The following is a 6,794-nucleotide window of genomic DNA, read 5'->3' on the forward strand; positions in this document are numbered from 1 at the left end:
TTAGTTATTTCTTGCCTTCTGCTAGCTTTTGAATGTGTTTGCTCTTGCTTTTCTAGTTCTTTTAATTGTGATGTTAGGGTGTCAATTTTGGATCTTTCCTGAAAAAGCCTTATTTTTATCATACATTTTACAACATTCATTGAGCAGCCTTATCAGCCCTATGAAATTTAGGTGCCAGGGAGAAGGGGTTTGTTGTTAAGTGGCAATAAATGGCAAACTGAAAAATCCGGTCGGCAAATTTAGAAAAGTAAAATGTTTCCACCAAGATTTGGCCTGTTAAGAAGTTTTATAAAATACACCAAGACTAAAATAATAAATATGGTAAGTATCAGATGCATCAAATGATTGTAATGCATTTGCCACTCTTTGCAAGTTGAAATTAGTGTAGACGGCAGCTAGAAGCTGCTTGCTGACACGGATATTTATAATTTCAAGACATTTAATTCTCAGCTTCGTTGGAGGAAAAAATAAGCAGGAAAATTATTACTTTAAATGTAGGCAATAGAAAAATATTGGAGGGTCTTGATCACAAATTCTATGCTACCAATTTTGAAAAAGTCTAAAATCCTTTTGGAAGAGTGTTTCTTTCTGATTATTTCAACTGAGGAGATACCAGCTAAGTGTAACACTCACTTTTTCCTAAAAATGTGAAAGGTCTTGTACAATCGTGCACCTGTGAATCACATTATAGATTAGGCCTGTCTTACCAAATGAGTCAAATACTGAATTTGGAGGAATATTTCCAAGTTGAAAATTGCGATTGGGAAAACCGCATCTTCTATTCTTTGTGTACACTTACTATGAGCAGTTGAGGTCCTTTCTTCCTAAATACATAAAATGCAGATATTTGAAGCATTTAGAAATGCTTTTATTTCCCTAATGTTCAGAGACATAGTGATTTTGTACTATTATATTTCTTTGAGGGCTTGATGCCCTTATGAGCCACAATTAGACAACCATTATTATCTTTTTCTTTTCTGTTTTGACTTCTCCTTACTCCTTTCTCTCTTTTATATGTTAAAAATCACAGAGCTAGAAAGCATTATTTCCTAATAAAGTTAGACAAAATTAACTTATACATTTTAACAGCAAAATTAAAATATACTGGCCACATTCATGAATATATTTTTAATATGTAAATTGCAAATTTGAAACTTACAGAAAAAACTGTAAGAATGCAAAACTTGGAGAATTTTTTATAATAATAAGATGCTATTTTCTTCAAATTTTGAAGATTATTATTCTCTCATTATTATAAATGTTACCCAAACTAATATATAGAACATTTTATGTTTTCACTTAATAAAACAAAATAACTTATTATATTAGCTGTTCATAGTAATAAAATATAATACACTAAAGCTGAATTTGTTTTACAAATTTGTATATTATTACAAGTTTTACATGTGTAATGTAGTGATTAACTCTACAAAATGTGATAAATGACAAGAGGAGATATTTGTTTACAGTTTCATGGTAACCAGAACCAAATCCTGTATGTGCTACCACACCACAATAAAACAAAATAATTTTATGGTTATTCACTGAAAGCTAATTAATGTAAAATATTAAATAGTAATCATGCTTTGAGATGACTGTAAACATTATAATATACTGTAGTTTTCAACTTTAAAAGAACAAACAAGTATGACTAAATTCTTATGAATTCAGATTTCTCATGTTTCAAAAAATAAAATTTTGGCTAGGTATATACAGTAAGTTAAACTGAGAAAAAACTAGTATAATAACAAAATACAATTACAATTTAAATACAGTATTACAAAATTAACAAAGTATTTATAAGATCAATATATTATGACCTCAGTATTCATAAAGTTGCTTTTCTCATTTGGAATCATCTATTGTACTTAGATATGATTCACTGAGACATGACTGAAATTAGGAAAAGACAATGATCCTAGCTCTTCATTGAGAAAATTCTGCCTCATCCCACCACTCGCCTGAGTCTTCAGCTCTCACTGTTAATAATGCTGACAGACAGACAGTCACCCAGCTGAGTCTTTGGAGTGAGTCCATGTTTGTAAGATGAGGCTCACACTATGTGGTTATAAGGAAGCAACGCCATCAGCCCATTCCCTCCAGGCTTATAATTTTCACGTCAACTATAAAGATAGTACAAGCTCTGGTTTTGTGATTTTAAGAAAGGGAACCATCAAGGGAAAGTGAAACTTTTTGATTCCTAGAAAATACATTAGAAACAGCCATGCTCCAACTTTTCCATGTGTAAGCTTATTTCCCCAGGTATATTCAGCCCAGTGGGTTGTATGGTGTCTGTTCTTATAAACAAAACAGTGATCTCCCAATTACCCAACCTTCAAAATTGGTAAAACACAATGTCAGATTTTCCACTGCATTACTACTGGTTCAAGTAATTCATGGTTGCCCTCACTAATGTTCCCTACTAATCTCTGATTTTCACGGTAAGAAGTAGACCAAAATCACCTTTGTGAGAATCAGAAAAATCCCACCTCTATCAGACCTAAATGGGCAAAGTGCTCCATTTTCCTGAGGACACAGTTCTGAGTCAGGGCACTAGACATGGGAGCAAAATGTAGGCTGCTTTATACCTCTCACTACTTTGTCCAGGTACATTTATAGAGTATAGAAATGCACATCTATTTCAAGCAATGAGTGTTTGGATACCAACTGTCCATGCCAAGAGTTTTTTTTTTTTTTTAGATATGAAGTATCAAAGGGTTATTCTACCACCCTGACCCTCAGGTTTCTTTGTGGCTTCCACTCACAGGAGTGCTTTAAACACTCAGTAGTAGAGCACACATTTTATAGCAAAGGCCATTTTTGTTTTTTGGCTTCTGTGACACCAAACACGATTCTATTAAAACTAAAGTTAATCATAATTATCACTGCCTATTTGCTTTCTTAGTCTAATATTGTATGTTAAATTGTTGTATGTTAAAATAGTGATTTCTGTTTCTATAAGGCACTCAGCCTCTTTAGTTTCAGCATGGCTGTGCTCTCATGCAACATCTTTAATTCTCTAAAAATCATGCCCTTCATTTGGCCTAAGTCAGGACCAAACAACTCACAGACTTTTATTGTCCACAAGTTTAATTCTTCCTGGTCACTGCATCCCCGTCCAACATATCATCAGTTGTCATAAATATAATTTTATTTTCAATTCAATTTAAAAACAATTTCATTTCCTTTTTTTAGATCATAATTTAGTTGCCTTTTCTAAGCCTCTCAACTCTATTTAAATCTTTGTGTCTACTCATCGTAGAAAAACTGTCAAGAAGTAATTCTCTGAATGTGAAAGCTATCAATAAAAAATAAAGGCAATATAAGGCCTTCCAGGTAAACAAAAACTGAGTTGATTTCAACTAGGTAAAAATACAAAAATTAGCTGGGTGTGGTGGCGGGTGTCTGTAGTCCCAGCTACTCAGGAGGCTGAGGCAGGAGAATTGCTTGAATCCAGGAGGCAGAGATTGCAGTGAGCCGAGATCACGCCAATGCACTCCAGCCTGGGTGACAGAGGGAGACTCCGTTTCAAAAAAGAAAGAGTGGGGGCTGTTCCAAGATGGCCGAGTGGGAACAGCTCCAGTCTACAGCTCCCAGCGTGAGCGACACAGAAGACAGGTGATTTCTGCATTTCCACCTGAGGTACTGGGTTCATCTCACTGGGGCTTGTCGGACGGTGGGTACAGGACAGTGGGTGCAGTGCACCGAGTGTGAGCCCAAGCAGGGCAAGGCATCGCCTCACCCAGGAAGCACAAGGGGACAGGGAATTCCCTTTCATAGCCAAGAAAAGCTGTGACAGATGGCACCTGGAAAATTGGGTCACTCCCACCCTAATACTGCGCTTTTCCAACGGTCTTAGTAAACGGCATACCAGGAAATTATATCCCACACCTGGCTCGGAGGGTCCCACACCCACGAAGCCTCGCTCATTGCTGGCACCGCAGTCTGAGATCGAACTGCAAGGTGGCAGTGAGGCTGGGAGAGGGGCGCCCGCCATTGCCGAGGCTTGAGTAGGTAAACAAAGTGGCCAGGAAGCTCGAACTGGGTGGAGCCCACCACAGCTCAAGGAGGCCTGCCTGCCTGTGTAGACTCCACCTCTGGGGGTAGAGCATAGCTGAACAAAAGGCAGCAGAAACCTCTGCAGACTTAAATGTCCCTGTCTGACAGCTTTGAAGAGAGTAGTGGTTCTCCCAGCATGGAGTTTGAGATCTGAGAATGGACAGACTGCCTCCTCAAGTGGGTCCCTGACCCCCGAGTGGCCTAACTGGGAGGCACCCCCCAGTAGGGGCAGACTGACACCTCACACGGCTGGGTACCCCTCTGAGAGGAAACCTCCAGAGGAATGATCAGACAGCAACATTTGCTGTTCAGCAATATTTGCTGTTCTGCAGCCTCTGCTGCTGATACCCAGGCAAACAGGGTCTGGAGTGGACCTCCAGCAAACTCCAACAGACCTGCAGCTGAGCGTCCTGACTGTTAGAAGGAAAACTAACAAACAGAAAGGACATCCACACCAAAACCCCATCTGTACATCACCATCATCAAAGACCTAAGGTAGATAAAACCACAAAGATGGGGAAAAAACAGCAGAAAAACTGAAAATTCTAAAAATCAGAGCGCCTCTCCTCCTCCAAAGGAATGCAGCTCTTCACCAGCAACGGTACAAACCTGGATGAAGAATGACTTTGACGAGTTGAGAGAAGAAGGCTTCAGATGATCAAACTTCTCCAAGCTAAAGGAGAAGGTTTGAACCCATCACAAAGAAGTTAAAAACCTTGAAAAATGATTAGATGGATGGCTAACTAGAATAACCAATGCAGAAAAGTCCTTAAAGGACCTGATGGAGCTGAAAACCATGGCATGAGAACTACGTGACAAATGCACAAGCTTCAGTAGCCGATTTGATCAACTGGAAGAAAGGGTATCAGTGATTGAAGATCAAATCAATGAAATGAAGCGAGAAAAGTTTGGAGAAAAAGAAGTAAAAAGAAACAAAGCCTCCAAGAAATATAGGACTATGTGAAAAGACCAAATCTACATCTGATTGGTGTACCTGAAAGTGACAGGGAGATTGGAAGCAAGATGGAAAACACTCTGCAGGATATTATCCAGGAGAACTTCCCCAACCTAGCAAGACAGGTCAACATTCAAATTCAGGAAATACAGAGAATGCCACAAAGATATTCCTCGAGAAGAGCAACTCCAAGACACATAATTGTCAGATTCACCAAAGTTGAAATGAAGGAAAAAACATTAAGGGCAGCCAGAGAGAAAGGTCGGGTTACCCACAGAGGGAAGCCCATCAGACTAATAGCAGATCTCTCGGCAGAAACTCTACAAGCCAGAAGAGAGTGGGGGCCAATATTCAACCTTCTTAAAGAAAAGAATTTTCAACCCAGAATTTCATATCCAGCCAAACTAAGCTTCATAAATGAAGGAGAAATAAAATCCTTTACAGACAAGCAAATGCCGAGAGATTTTGTCACCACCAGGCCTGCCCTAAAAGAGCTCCTGAAGAAAGCACTAAACATGGAAAAGAACAACTGGTACCAGCCACTGCAAAAACATGCCAAATTGTAAAGACCATCAAGGCTAGGAAGAAACTGCATCAACTAACGAGCAAAATCACCAGCAAACATCGTAATGACTGGATCAAATTCACACATAACAATATTAACCTTAAATGTAAATGGGCTAAGTGCTCCAATTAAAAGACACAGACTGGCAAATTGGATAAAGAGTCAAGACCCATCAGTGTGCTGTATTCAGGAAACCCATCTCACGTGCAGAGAAACACATAGGCTCAAAATAAAGGGATGGAGGAAGATCTACCAAGCAAATGGAAAACGAAAAAGGCAGGGGTTGCAATCCTAGTCTCTGATAAAACAGACTTTAAACCAACAAAGATCAAAAGAGACAAGGCCATTACCTAATGGTAAAGGGATCAATTCAACAAGAAGAGCTAACCTAAATATATATGCACCCAATATAGGAGCACCCAGATTCATAAAGCAAGTCCTTAGAGACCTACAAAGAGACTTAGACTCCCACACAATAATAACAGGAGACTTTAACACCCCACTGTCAACATTAGACAGATCAACGAGACAGAAAGTTAAAAAGGATATCCAGGAATGGAATTCAGCTCTGCACCAAGCAGACCTAATAGACATCTACAGAACTCTCCATCCCAAATCAACAGAATATACATTCTTCTCAGCACCACACTGCACCTATTCCAAAATTGACCACATCGTTGGAAGTAAAGCACTCCTCAGCAAATGTAAAAGAACAGAAAGAACAAACTGTCTCTCAGACCACAGTGCAATCAAACTAGAACTCAGGATTAGAAACTCATTCAAAACCACTCAACTACATGGAAACTGAACAACCTGCTCCTGAATGACTACTGGGTACATAACGAAATGAAGGCAGAAATAAAGATGTTCTTTGAAACCAATGAGAACAAAGACACAACATACCAGAATCTCTGGGACACATTTAAAGCAGTGTGCAGAGGGAAATTTATAGCACTAAATGCCCACAAGAGAAAGCAGGAAAGATCTAAAATTGATGCCCTAACATAACAATTAAAAGAACTAGAGAAGCAAGAGCAAACACATTCAAAAGCTAGCAGAAAGCAAAAAATAACTAAGATCAGAGCAGAACTGAAGGAGATAGAGATACAAAAAACCCTTCAAAAAATTAATGAATCCAGGAGCTGGTTTTTTGAAAAGATCAACAAAATTGATAGACCGCTAGCAAGACTAATAAAGAAGAAAAGAGAGAAGAAT

Source organism: Gorilla gorilla, chromosome 6 (assembly GCF_029281585.2).
Source record: "Gorilla gorilla gorilla isolate KB3781 chromosome 6, NHGRI_mGorGor1-v2.1_pri, whole genome shotgun sequence".
NCBI lineage: Eukaryota > Metazoa > Chordata > Mammalia > Primates > Hominidae > Gorilla > Gorilla gorilla.